The sequence below is a fragment of the Carcharodon carcharias genome, chromosome 5, assembly GCF_017639515.1.
Source record: "Carcharodon carcharias isolate sCarCar2 chromosome 5, sCarCar2.pri, whole genome shotgun sequence".
Lineage (NCBI taxonomy): Eukaryota > Metazoa > Chordata > Chondrichthyes > Lamniformes > Lamnidae > Carcharodon > Carcharodon carcharias.
The window spans coordinates 186,371,061-186,386,124 of record NC_054471.1 but is presented as its reverse complement, the minus strand read 5'-3'; the positions used below and the strand labels follow the sequence as shown (position 1 = coordinate 186,386,124).

General features: G+C 46.5%; 1 long non-coding RNA gene across 1 annotated transcript; it reads left to right on the top strand.

Annotated features, from left to right (window-relative positions):
- The first annotated feature begins 1,605 nt into the window (after window positions 1-1,605).
- On the top strand, window positions 1,606-14,859 carry LOC121277839. Its single transcript, XR_005942981.1, has 3 exons — window positions 1,606-1,739; window positions 14,160-14,316; window positions 14,680-14,859. It is a non-coding gene; the product is annotated as an uncharacterized LOC121277839 (long non-coding RNA).
- The last annotated feature ends 205 nt before the right edge of the window (window positions 14,860-15,064 follow it).

The window sequence follows — 15,064 nt, the reverse complement described above, 5'->3', positions numbered from 1 at the left end:
AGGGAGTGGTGGAGGGAGCGGTGAAGGGAGTGGGATGGAGTGGTGTAGGGAGTGGTGGAGGGAGCGGTGAAGGGAGTGGGATGGAGTAGTGAAGGGAGTGGGATGGAGTGGTGAAGGGAGTGGTGGAGGGAGCGGTGAAGGGAGTGGGATGGAGTGGTGAAGGGAGTGGTGGAGGGAGCGGTGAAGGGAGTGGTGGAGGGAGCGGTGAAGGGAGTGGGATGGAGTGGTGTAGGGAGTGGTGGAGGGAGCGGTGAAGGGAGTGGGATGGAGTGGTGAAGGGAGTGGGATGGAGTGGTGAAGGGAGTGGTGGAGGGAGCGGTGAAGGGAGTGGGATGGAGTGGTGAAGGGAGTGGGATGGAGTGGTGAAGGGAGTGGTGGAGGGAGCGGTGAAGGGAGTGGGATGGAGTGGTGTAGGGAGTGGTGGAGGGAGCGGTGAAGGGAGTGGGATGGAGTGGTGAAGGGAGTGGTGGAGGGAGCGGTGAAGGGAGTGGGATGGAGTGGTGAAGGGAGTGGTGGATGGAGTGGTGAAGGGAGTGGGATGGAGTGGTGAAGGGAGTGGTGGAGGGAGCGGTGAAGGGAGTGGGATGGAGTGGTGAAGGGAGTGGTGGAGGGAGCGGTGAAGGGAGTGGGATGGAGTGGTGAAGGGAGTGGTGGAGGGAGCGGTGAAGGGAGTGGGATGGAGTGGTGAAGGGAGTGGTGGAGGGAGCGGTGAAGGGAGTGGGATGGAGTGGTGAAGGGAGTGGTGGAGGGAGCGGTGAAGGGAGTGGGATGGAGTGGTGAAGGGAGTGGTGGAGGGAGCGGTGAAGGGAGTGGGATGGAGTGGTGAAGGGAGTGGTGAAGGGAGTGGGATGGAGTGGTGAAGGGAGTGGTGGAGGGAGCGGTGGAGGGAGCGGTGAAGGGAGTGGGATGGAGTGGTGAAGGGAGTGGGATGGAGTGGTGAAGGGAGTGGTGGAGGGAGCGGTGAAGGGAGTGGGATGGAGTGGTGAAAGGGAGTGGTGGAGGGATTGGTGAAGAGAGTGATGAAGGGAATGGTGAAGAAAGTGGTGAAGGGAGTGGTGAAGGGAATGGTGAAGGGAGAGATGAATGGAGTGATGAAGGGAGCGTTGAAGGGAGCGATGAAGGGAGTGGCAAAGAGAGCGGTGAAGAGAGCGCTGAAGAGCGTGGTGAAGAGAGTGGTGAAGGGAGTGGTGAGAGCAGCAGGGTGGGTGGGGCTTTGGTGGAGAAAATAAACAGCAGAATTCCGATTCCCAGGGTACAGTCAGGCAGACTGCCGACTCTCTCTTCCCAGGGTACAGTTAGGCAAGATGCCTACTCTCTCTCCCTGGGATACAGTCAGGCAAGATGCTGATCCTCTCCCCCCAGGTTACAGTCAGGCAAGATGCCAACTCTCTCTCCCCAGGGTACAGACAGGAAAAATGCTGACTCTCTCCACAGGGTACAGTCAGGCATGATGCCGATCTCTCATCGCAGTGTACAGTCAGGCAAGCTGCCAACTCTCTCTCCTCAGGGTAGAGTCAGGCAAGATGCCAGCTCTCTCCTCCCAGAGTACAGTTAAGCAAGATGACAACTCCCTCTTCACAGGGAACACGCAGACAAGATGCCGGCTATCTCTACCCAGGATACAGTTAGGCAAGATGCTGACTCTCTCTTCCCAGGGTCCAGTCAGACCAGATGGTGACTCTCTCTCTCCAGTGTGGTCAGGCAAGATGCCGACTCTCTCTTCCTGGGAAACAAATTAGGTAGGTGCCAACCCACCTCTCTCTCTCTCTCTGGAGTATGGGCAGGCGAGATGCTGACTGTCTCTCTTTATGGGGTACGGTGAGGCACAGTGCCAACTGTCTCCCTCCCGAGGTACGATTGGTGAGGTGCTGACTCTATCTCCCTGGGGTACCGTCGGCTAAGTTGCCGAATCCCTCTCCCTGGAATATGGTGAGGCGAAATGGCGACTGTCTCTCTCCTGGGTTTCAGTGAGGTGAGGTGCCAAGTATCTCTCTGTCCCAGGGTACTCTGCGCATGGCATGGTGTAGGTGGGTGGTAAATATGGCATGGAAGTGTGTCAGGTTTTGATAATGCTACTAATTTTTAGGGCTCTATGTTGGTCTGAAGCAACATCTATGAATTTTATTTTAACCACTTTTTAAACAGTTTAGTTTGAATTTCTGCTAGTGAGACAATTAACAATCAAGTTAGTTGGGGAACGGAGTGGCAGCTGTTTGCAAGGATCTGGTGTTAAAGGATTTTATTACTTTAAAGGTCTTGTGAAAGTCTGGGTTCAAGCAGATGTGTGTGGTCTTAATTGCATTGTGCGCATTTAAGAGTCTTTGCGTCAGCTTTGAAGAAATGGCTAAAAAGTAGTTTGAACTTAGGATGGCACCTTATCTTTAAACACAGCCATGCATTGGTTTAATTGATTAGCCATATCTGTCGGTCAGAACATCTGTATGAGAATAAAACCTTTCTTTTTTGACGTGATGATAGGAAGTGTTATTAAAGTGTTATTTGTTCTTAATGGCTTTAGTATCTGTGGGATTTGGGTTAACTTAGGGATTTTAATTATAAGGGCTTTATACCTCGAAACAGCGAAACCTTACATGGGAGAGGGATTTCAATGGAGAGAGGGCATTGGAGGAAAGGAATTGGGGACAGTCACAGGAAGGCATATGAGGGATGGAATGGTGATGGGGAGAGCATAGGAAGAAAGGGTGAGATGGGGGATGGGGTAGGGACAATATGAGAGAGACGAAAGTAATGGGATGGGGATGACCTGGGAAGGATAGAATGACATGGGAGGGGTGGGTGGCATGAGAGGATTGGTTGTGATGATGGCATTAATTAAGGGTGGCAAAATGGCAGGGACACTTATTTGACAAAGCCTTTGTTGAAAGAATAATCATAAATCCTCTAATTAAAGAATTAAAGAAGATATTAATTTCAGCACAATTGTTTTGCGGGTCCCTGTTTTAACAAAATACACAGATCTGCTCCTTTGACCTATACACATTGATGACTTTAATACTCATGTAACTGAAATGCATATAACCTAATTTCTTCTTTAGTAATGAAACTAACATTTTGGGCTAAAATTTTCAACTGATAGGAATGTATCCCATGAACCAGATGTATGAGCACCAGGGAATGAGCCTACATGGGATTTGCTGACTCTCCATAGATTGTGTAGCGTTCACTAGTTTCTGGTTGGCCACAAGTGAGGATTGCTCTTGAAATTCCAAAACCTGCAATCTGCCACTTCAGAAGTGGGTCAGACCAGGATCTGTATGGGAACCTCAGCGTAGGGAATTCCCTGAGAGGAGAGTCACCTCCATTGAAAGTCATGTAGAAGGGAGACAGCTTCGAGGAAGTACCCAGCCAGGGATTTGTATTGGAAGTGAGATAGATGTTTGTGGCCTTGGAGATGGTGGGGTGTGTCTCATGGGAGTTCTGCTTTCAGTGATAATTGGAGTGTTCTGAAGAGTTGTTCATGGAAATTATATGGAGCATCCTTGTTGTTACACATTCTACTTAACTATAATCTGATTGTGCAATACTGAAAGTTTGTGAGTTGGCTGTGTCCTCCTAATCTGACTTCCAATATCACTGGAAGGTGGAGGGAGACAACTTCTGATATAGCCTTCTCCTCAGTTATGTCAACCTCCAGGCCTACCTGCAGAACAGAAATAGTAAAGCACAATTTAGTTTTCTTTTATGATGCTAGAAAGAGCAATACACACCACCTAACACTACAGAAAGCTTCCACTCTGCTGACTGCCACCTTTCCACGCACATCCCCATGGATGCTGCTCTCTTCCAACAACTCATTACTTGGCGGCTTGGTTCTTGGAGCAGGTGCTGCATATTCTGTCAATGAGTGAAACACACAAAGGCTGGTTCAGTGCTCACATCTTTCAAAATTAGTCAGGTTTCAAATCAAGGACATTGGCTGGGTGACACAATAATATCAATTACTGCCCAACAAATATCCATCCAGGATTAAAATCAATCCCCATAAGACTATCATGCTCAGACATCAGCTCATTGAATAATAGTGATACCACTGGAACCTTCATTCATCTGTCTAATAAGGTCATAGGATCATAAGAAATAGGAACAGGAGCCATTCGGCTCCTCAAGTCTGCTCTGCTATTCAATAGGATCATTGGTGATCTCCTTTGGCCTTAACTCCACTTGCCTGCTTGCCATGGTCCCTTGATCCATGGCCCCATGATCCCATGTAGGTCAAAAATCTGTCGAACTCAGCCTTGAATATATTCAATGACCTAGCCACCACTGGTCGCTGTGGAAGAGATTTCCAAAGACTAACAACCCTCTGAGAGAAGAAATTCCTCCTCAACTCTGTCTTAAGTGGGAGACGCCTGGTGCAGGATTTTCCAGCCTTGCCTGCTGCCAGGATCATCCGTTCCTGCCGAACGTCAATGGACTTTTGGCTGGGCCGTTGAATCTCCTGCAGCAGGTCCTGCCACAACTGAGGCCAGAAAATCCCAGCCCTTATTTTTAAACTATGCCTCCAAGTTCTAGACTCCCCCACAAGGGGAAACATACAGCTTTCAGCATCTACCCTGTCAAGACCCCCCACTCAGAAACTTAAATGTTTCACTAAGGTCACCTCTCATTCTTCCAAACTTCAAATGAGTATAGGCCCGGCCCACTCAACTTTTTTTTATATACCCTGCGGGTCCAAGATGGATTCAACACTGGGAATTTGCAGAATATGATAATAGATTGGAATTGTAATTCCCAGCAGATATGATCATGTTGAATATGGTCAACAGATGCACACTGTTCCTCCACTGGTGTACCCATGTCAAGAAACCTAACTTTATATCAATTAGCACTACAAACTGTTTATTGATGCTAACAATTTCAATTGCTTTCACATGGATTCCACTTTTTCCCCATATTAAGTACCAACTATTTTATAATACAGTCACTCTCCAGGAATTTTAGTTTGGTTAAATCAGAAGCTGTAGTCACTAACAAGGCAATATATTTAAATAGATATTATCCCCACCATTTGCACCTGTTTAGTGTGTTTACTAATCCATTAAATCTAACAATCAGACCGAAGTAAAGAGAAACGAGTCCACTCCTTTCTGAGTAACTACCAAACGCGATAGACATGTTAACCAAGCACAGCTCCACTTCAATCAAGCAGTTACCAAATTAACTATGAAACAAGTATTAACTGCAGCACAACAAAATCAGTCCTGTCTGGCTTTCTCACTGCACAAATCATTCTTTGTTTTACTGTAATTAAGCTTGGCTGAGGCTGGATTAGCTGTTAACTTTGCCAATGTTATGCAATAGTGTCGGTTGCACTGACAGGGAGAGAAAGCACTCAATAGTCAGCCAACTTCTTATATGTCTTGTTACAGTCATTTTTTGCTAGGGTATGAGGTATTCTTTTTATTCCGAAATAGCCACTTGACTCTGATACTTGATCATATTTTGTTTTTAGTCTCTTTCTGAACATTTTGAGGAAGCTCATTAGACAATATCCATCTGCCATCTACCTTTTATGAAGAGAAGCACCATTAACAGTGACATTGCAGAGCTTCTTTGGCCCTGGGTCAATGATCTTCGGTGTAAATTTCAAAATCAATGCAACACCAGTGGTTTAGGTATTGCTTGTAAAAAAAACCAAGTATAATGACACAAAATAGTGGATCACATACTCGTGTTTGTGAATCCCTAAATGATCAAAGATGAATCTGTACTTTTCTAAAAAAAATATAAACAGGAATGCTGTTATAATTCTGGTTTCTGCTGGTATTTACATTTAAATTCTATAGTACTGATCCACACACTCAACTGGCCTAAAATATTTGCCTAATAAATCCTCAAGCGCTTGATATAATTTGTCACAGGTGAAATAAAGAACTTCACGTAAAGAGCCATTGTAATCAGCATTTTATAAATATTGTATGGCTTGAAAATGAACCAGTGACTAATAGCAATGGACATAGTACAGACTATCACTTCGTTACTTGGAGCCGCTTCTCTGATTGTTAATTATTGCTCACTGAAGTCAGATGTTAACTGATATTTTAGTGAGTGTCTTTGCCATGGGCAAACAGCAACTTGTTCTCTCCCATGACGTCAATATCCTCCCAATGATTGGGTGGGGGTGCCACACCACAATGTCATTTTATCAGGAGCAGAGTATAACTTCTACTGCTAAAAAAGGCCAACTTTTTATTTAAAATAGTATGAGGAAAAGTTGGATTAGGCTGATAACTGGATGCAAGAGCCAAGATGCATGATTAGCCCTGCCTGCGATGTCTGCAACATACAAACTTTGTTCAGCTTGCTAATTTAAATGATAGTGGTATGCACACCATTGCTAAGAACATAGAGATAAAAATAAAAAACTGCAGATGCTGGAAATCCAAAACAAAAACAGAATTACCTGGAAAAACTCAGCAGGTCTGGCAGCATCGGCGGAGAAGAAAAGAGTTGATTTTTCGAGTCCTCGTGACCCTTCAACAGAACTGAGTGAATCTAAGGAGAGGGGTGAAATATAAGCTGGTTTAAGGTTGGGGTGGGGGGAGAGAAGTGGGGGGGTGGTGTGGTGTGGTTATAGGGACTAGCAAGCAATGATAGGAGCAAATAATCAAAAGATGTCACAGACAAAAGAACAAAAGAACACAGAGGCGTTGAAGGTGGTGATATTATCTAAACGAATGTGCTAATTAAGAATGGATGGTAGGGCACTCAAGGTACAGCTCTAGTGGGGGTGGGGTGGAAAGGCTAGCAGGTCATAAAAGATTTAAAAATAATGGAAATAGGTGGGAAAAGAAAAATCTATATAATTTATTGGAAAAAACTAAAGGAAGGGGGAAGAAACAGAAAGGGGGTGGGAATGGAGGAGGGAGTTCAAGATCTAAAGTTGTTGAATTCAATATTCAGTCTGGAAGGCTGTAAAGTGCCTAGTCAGAAGATGAGGTGCTGTTCCTCCAGTTTGCGTTGAGCTTCACTGGAACAATGCAGCAAGCCAAGGATGGACATGTGGGCAAGAGAGCAGGGTGGAGTGTTGAAATGGCAAACGACAGGGAGGTTTGGGTCATTCTTGCAGACAGACCGCAGGTGTTCTGCAAAGCGGTCACCTAGTTTACGTTTGGTCTCTCCAATGTAGAGGAGACTGCATTGGGAGCAACGAATGCAGTAGACTGAGTTGGGGGAAATGCAAGTGAAATGCTGCTTCACTTGAAAGGAGTGTTTGGGCCCTTGGACGGTGAGGAGAGAAGAAGTGAAGGGGCAGGTGTTGCATCTTTTTCGTGGGCATGGGGAGGTGCCATAGTTGGGGGTTGAGGAGTAGGGGGTGATGGAGGAGTGGACCAGGGTGTCCTGGAGGGCGCAATCCCTACGGAATGCTGCCGGGAGGGTGAAGGGAAGATGTGTTTGGTGGTGGCATCATGCTGGAGTTGGCGGAAATGGAGGAGGATGATCCTTTGAATGCGGAGGCTGGTGGGGTGATAAGTGAGGACAAGGGGGACCCTATCATGTTTCTGGGAGGGAGGAGAAGGTGTGAGGGCGGACGCGCGGGAGATGGGCGGAACACGGTTGAGGGCCCTGTCAACGACCGTGGGTGGAAAACCTCGGTTAAGGAAGAAGGAGGACATGACAGAGGAACTGTTTTTGAAGGTAGCATCATCAGAACAGATGCAACAGAGGTGAAGGAACTGAGAGAATGGGATGGAGTCCTTACAGGAAGCGGGGTTTGAGGAGCTGTAGTCAAGGTAGATGTGGGAGTCGGTAGGCTTGTAATGGATATTGGTGGACAGTCTACCACCAGAGATCGAGACAGAGAGGTCAAGGAAGGGAAGGGAAGTGTCAGAGATAGACCATGTGAAAATGATGGAGGGGTGGAGATTGGAAGCAAAATTAATAAAATTTTTCCAGGTCCCGACGAGAGCATGAAGCGGCACCGAAGTAATCATCGATGTACCGGAGAAAGAGTTGTGGAAGGGGGCCGGAGTAGGACTGGAGCAAGGAATGTTCCACATACCCCATAAGGAGACAGGCATGGGGCCCCAGCTATGCCTGTCTCTTTGGGGTGTGTGGAACATTCCTTGTTCCAGTCCTACTCCGGCCCCCTTCCACAACTCTTTCTCCGGTACATCGATGATTACTTCGGTGCCGCTTCATGCTCTCGTCAGGACTTGGAAAAATTTATTAATTTTGCTTCCAATCTCCACCCCTCCATCATTTTCACGTGGCCCATCTGACACTTCCCTTCCCTTCCTTGACCTCTCTGTCTCAATCTCTGGTGATAGACTGTCCACCAATATCCATTACAAACCCACCGACTCCCACAGCTATCTCGACTACAGCTCCTCACACCCCGCTTCCTGTAAGGACTCCATCCCATTCTCTCAGTTCCTTCACCTCTGTTGCATCTGTTCTGATGATGCTACCTTCAAAAACAGTTCCTCTGTCATGTCCTCCTTCTTCCTTAACCGAGGTTTTCCACCCACGGTCGTTGACAGGGCCCTCAACCGTGTCCAGCCCATCTCCCGCGCATCTGCCCTCACGCCTTCTCCTCCCTCCCAGAAACATAATAGGGTCCCCCTTGTCCTCACTTATCACCCCACCAGCCTCCGCATTCAAAGGATCATCCTCCGCCATTTCCGCCAACTCCAGCATGATGCCACCACCAAGCACATCTTCCCTTCACCCCCCCGGTGGCATTCTGTAGGGATCGTTCCCTCCGGGGCACCCTGGTCCACTCCTCCATCACCCCCTACTCCTCAACCCCCACCTATGGCATCTCCACATGCCCACGCAAAAGATGTAACACCTGCCCCTTCACTTCCTCTCTCCTCACCGTCCAAGGGCCCAATCACTCCTTTCAAGTGAAGCAGCATTTCACTTGCATTTCCCCCAACTTAGTCTACTGCATCCCTTGCTCCCAATGCGGTCTCCTCTACATTGGAGAGACCAAATGTAAACTGGGTGACCGCTTTGCAGAACACCTGCAGTCTGTCTGCAAGAATAACCCAAACCTCCCTGTTGCTTGCCATTTCAACACTCCACCCTGCTCTCTTGCCCACATGTTTGTCCTTGGCTTGCTGCATTGTTCCAGTGAAGCCCAACGCAAACTGGAGGAACAGCACCTCATCTTCCGACTAGGCACTTTACAGCCTTCCGGACTGAATATTGAATTCAACAACTTTAGATCTTGAACTCCCTCCTCCATTCCCACCCCCTTTCTGTTTCTTCCCCTTTCCTTTTGTTTTTTCCAATAAATTATATAGATTTTTCTTTTCCCACCTATTTCCATTATTTTTAAATCTTTTATGCCCTGCTAGCCTTTCCACCCCACCCCCACTAGAGCTGTACCTTGAGTGCCCTACCATCCATTCTTAATTAGCACATTCGTTTAGATAATATCACCACCTTCAACGCCTCTGTGTTCTTTTGTTCTTTTGTCTGTGACATCTTTTGATTATCTGCTCCTATCATTGCTTGCTTGTCCCTTCAACCACACCACCCCTCCCACTTCTCTCCCCGAGCCCAACACCGCACCGCCCCCCCCCCAATCCCGACCTTAATCCAGCTTATATTTCACCCCTCTCTTTAGATTCACTCAGTTCTGTTGAAGGGTCATGAGGACTCGAAACGCCAACTCTTTTCTTCTCCGCCGATGCTGCCAGACCTGCTGAGTTTTTTCTGTTAATTCTGTTTTTGTTTTTGACTGCTAAGAACATAGCTGAGTGGGTGCGGGTCTCAGCAGGGGGCCAAAGTTCGTCTGAGGTCTACATTACTTAAAGTCAGACAGCACCTTTCAAACACGAGACAAAGTTTGGATGGAACAGCTATTGAAACTGGTTCAAGAAGACTCTCTGAGCAGAAAGATAGTTGAAGTGGTACAACAGGCCAGAGAGCATGCCTTTAGGTTTTCTGATGCCTTAGTTGCAGGAGGTGGATGTGTGAGTAAAGGTCTTTTATCCATAGGGGACCAGGAGGCCCCCAGTCAGAGATTACAAAGGAGATTGCCATCACAATCAATGTCAGCAGTACAGCTCTGACAACCTGGATGCAGTGCTGGAAAGAATTCAATGGCCTCACACAAGCAGTCGAGGTCAGTGGATGAATTATTAAATATCATATCCTTGCAACTGAACCATTAGCCTCACACCCTGCTCCATTCAATTGCTTTGCTCACCTACCAACAATCTCTATCGAGCACAACTCACAATCAACGTTGATTGCCTCATTTCAACTCACACACCTAGCACTGGTGCAAGCTGCACACTCACATCTCACAGCTTGCACACACAGCCAGATAGTCAAACTATGATGGCCTATTCACCTAGCCATATTACACCACATGTCCTGACACATCCCTCAGCCTCGGACAGATCAGTTAGCCCATAATTAAAGGCAGCAGCACTTAACCAGCGGGGGACAGACACAGCTGCAAGGCTTCGCCCTCATGGGGGAAATGGTGCAAGCAATCATTGGTGTAGCCACAGTTGAGGCAATTGAGACTTAGGTGGCTGAAATTATTGAGGACAATGGTATGTTCCCACCTAACTCAGCTCCTCATATCCCACTTGTCCCATCCTACAATCTTTCATGATTTACAAGCTGCAGGTATTGTAAGTATGCAGCCCTTGCTTTGCACATGATCCTCATTTCAACTTTACCTTCATGCCTTTACCATTTCCGATATGCAAGAACTTCTACCTGGTCCACAACCAGAGCTTGAAGTGCAAGAGGAACAAAAGGCTGATGAAGAAGAAACACCGTCAGCTCAAATTTAGGCACACGCAAACTTTAGTGGGTAGTATACTATAGTAGGGTAGTACAGAGGTAGGAGCTATGCGTGGTGAGTCACCAGACATGAGTGAGCTGCTGTCAGGGCAGGCAGAAAGGATAGCATGGATGCCAGCTCACCAGAAAACAAGGTTTCACATGAGCTCCGCTACAGAGGGCTTAGATGAGGGCTTCAATGGGGTGGCATACAGTATAAGCTGACGGATGTGCACACAGAAATGTTTGGTGCTTTGACAGGTCTGCCAGAAAGCCTGCTATCATTGTCAATGAACATGGAGGATTCCAGCTCCAACTTGGAACCGGAGTTTACACAGAGTGTGGAGCCCATTATTTCCAGGGAAGAAGCGGTGACCAACTCCATTTGTACACCTCAGCGTGGTTTGCTTCACAAATGTCTGATGGCTGATGTCTCAGCTTCCTTAGCAGCAGAAGTCATCTAAAGTCTGGATGCTGCACTGGGAATTCAGACTGAGATCATGAACTTTCAGCCTGTTGCCCTGCAAGCTCAGACTGCTGCCATCATGGATACCAGTGTTCAAAAGGGCTTTAAGGTTCTCCAACAAATCAGTAGGATTGCTGAGCCACTGAGGAGCACGAACCTGTTGTCCTTTCTCAGGATAATTGTGTGCATGCACTAGTGCCCCTGCTGTTAGCTCTCAGCCAGCCCAGATTACTGCTGCCCATTCGGAGGGTGCACAGTCCAAAGCCCAGATCTGATCAAGGGCATCCTGCAAGGCCATCTGCAGAATTACCTACTGAAGGCCAACATTCTTCCACCAACTGTGGTGATGCAGGCACAAGGGTAGCATTACATTGGAGCACTATGCATGGCAAAGGCAACCTCAGAACAGGTACCAAGGGGATGCCAAAGGGTAATTAGTTGACTCCCATATGGGATATTGGATGTTTTAATTGATAAAGTTGGTATGGTTTGTTGTTTTGTGGTGGTTTTTATCTCAGCATTGTAGCCAAGAGGATGCAGTGATGGTTAGTAACAAAGGGGACTGTTGTATAATGGGGATTTGCCATTGTGTTCAGGGGGCCTAAAGTCAAATGAGGCCATAATGAACAGCCAGACCAGAATATAAATTTTCCAGTTGCTCTACCTTAGATCCCCTTCCTGAGCACCCCAGATGATCTATTCTATGCTGCTTCATGTGGTAGCATAACTCTCATTGTATGTAGCCTGGCCATATGTGGCTGGATTTTTGAGTGCAGTCATGAGTCAGGTGCGGAGTAGATAGCCATATGATTGCTGAAAGACTGAGGGAACAATGGACTGCCGCATCATGAGTGCTCCCAGGATAGCAGGCATTCACCAGCATGATGTACCGAGCATGGTCACCAACCAATGGCACATTCAATGAGCGATAGTTGTTGCGGTTGTGGTATTTCTCGCCTTTGAGATCTAGTGTCTGCAAAGCCCCATGTGTGCAGTCTGTGAGCTGAAGCATGTTGAAACCCATTGTTCTGGTGAAGTCACATGTACAATCCACCTGCTTCTCTCTGTTTACAGAGAACACAATGAACTCCGATGTTGCTGAAAAAAAAGACATGCTACCAAAGCTTTTCATCTTGCACTCATCAAGACAGATGTATGATTTCCAAATTTCAAACGGAGGAACATTTTGTACTGCGAGAGAAAAGGGCGCTAATTGGTTGGCAAGTCAAATCTGTTTGGTCGAGGCATTGTTATTGAGAATCCACCAGGGAATTATCATCCCCAACACTTTTGTTTAATTCAAAAAAAGGCACAATGCCTAGACATGTTCCTTTTGCTTGCAGAGGGCAGGTCATATTTTGAATCTGACCGGTAATAATAAATTGGTTGTTAGTGCCATTTTTAGCACACTCAGGATTGTTTAGCAAGTGCAAAATCGCATCTAATTTTAGACATTGTGGGGAGAATTCTATCCCCGACAGGGGGGTTCTGCGTGGGCGGGCATGGGCGGGCGCGCAGCCAATCAACGCCCCGATCGGCTGTGCGTCACCATTTAACGTGGATGTGCCAATTAAGGCCCGCCCAGCGTGACGCGGGTCCGGAAGCGCTGAATGCTCCCTGTGTGGGCGGGGGTGGTGGGGTTGCCTGAGTCAGGGAATACACTTCGTCACGCATGCGTGCAAAAGAGCGCAGAGATCTCCCTGAGGTACAGAGGTACTTTCACTCATAAAACATTGATTAAAGGTACAAAAAAATTTTAAGGCCATGTCCCCTCATGTGAAACTGTCACATGAGCTGGGACATGTCCATTAATTTTATTAAAAATTTTTCAAACTCTTCAAAAACGTTCATGAAACCTCATCCCGCCTGTGGATGAGGTTCCACGAAAATTGCAAAGGCCGCCTGGGTTCTTCACCTGCTCCCCCCCACTAACCTTAAGGTTGGACGGGCAGCTCAGCTAATTGATTTATTGGCTTTTTAAATGTCACTGGGCATCATTTTATGCCTCGGCCAGTGGGCCCCGCCCCTGCTCACCAAGCCAAAGATTCTGCCCTATACTTTAAGTTTTGAAAGGGTTGGTTGAGTATGATCCGTACTTTGCCTATTGCAAACAGCCAAAGGGACATGCTGTTTGATACAATTGGCCAGTCATTGGGTTGTACGGCATATCTACTTGGCATCACACTGACACTGAAATTCATTTGTTTGGCAGACGGAGCATCTTTTTGGCTTGATGGCAGAATCCTGTTTGTGGAAAATACCGCCTGTGTTGCTACTGCATAGTAGCAGTGTGAAACCACTAGCTCCACCTATTGCTCAAACTTTTGAGATACCTTACTGTTCCAGGGTAATTTGAGGTAAACTGGGCAATTTTCAACTCAGTGCTAGATGTTGTGTTATCACAACCTGCTTACTCTGCAAGTTTGCCACGTACGGTCTCAGTGTCTGTGCTAATGCCATCACCATGAGTAGGTATTTGGTACAAGTCACAGTGCAAGGTGGTGGCATAGTGGTATTGTCAGCGGACTAGTATTCCAGAGTGCCCAGGGTAATGCTCTGGGACCTGGGTGCCATCATGGCAGATGGTGAAATTTAAATTCAATAAAAATGTGAAATTAAAAGTCTGATGATGACCATGAAGCAATTGTTGTAAAAACCCATCTGGTTCACTAATGCCCCTTAGAGAAGGAAATCTGATATACTTACCTGGTCTGGTCTACATGTGACTCCAGACCCACAGCAATGTGGTTAACTCTTAAGTGCCCTCTGAACAAGGTCAATTAGGGATGGGCAATAAACGCTGGCCTCGCCAGTGACGCCCCACATCCCATGAATGAAAAAAGGTGGTGTTGACACTGTGGCACCTAAACTAGGAGTGCTATAATTTTGCAGCCTTAAAATTGGTATTCTTTATAAACAGATAGCAATGATGACTATGAGGGCTGCAAATTTCAGCCAAGGCCATCATCTTTGATCGGTGAAAACAAAGGGGCACTGTCAGAGTTCGTCCATTGCCCCCAGATCCCAGCCAAATCCTATCTCCATGACAGCACATTGTGCAAGGCACAGGCAATAAGGTAATTTTCGTCAAAGCTGTCTATTGTATTTGTTTCAACCAAATACTACAAAATATAGCAAAATGTTATTTTTTTCATTTCACTGCTACTGTTATTTTCCATTCAATTGTGTCTTTGTGTTAATGTGTAATAAAGTTAACTCTTGTAGCAAAAGAAACAACGACAGCACACTTTTCCCCTTAAACATTTGGCATCTCGATGTATAAACTTTTCACAGATTTACAAAGATTATTCTTCAGTATATTTATTAATTGAAATTGTACAACTTATTTACGATGTGGAATTGTCCAGGAAATGTAAAGTGCATTAGTTTATTATTTTTCCAGCTAATATTTCATGTAATTTTTCACTTTTTTTTTGTAGCAGACGATGATGACAATAATTACGCAATTGGAAAAGTAGCAGAATCAGTTTAACAGAGGAACAGTGCACAAACTAGATCTGAACATAGGCAATATCAGAACTGCACTCAGTCGACGCACAAGAATGTCAGTGCTGACAGTGGGCTGGAGGCCAACGCCTGGAAAATGGTTGTTGGGCACTAGTCCAAAATCAAAGTAGGTGATGGGGGCAAGGGGGGTGGGGGGGGGGGGGTGTTGGTGGGGGGTGCAGGGGCAGAGGGAGGCAGGAATTTTTCAGTGAGGCAGCATTTCTTTCGACATTCAGAATATACATTTTGATCGAAGCTGCAGTGTAGCTCCAGTACAATTGGGGGAGAACTGCCGCTGTTCAGCAACAGACATTGGAA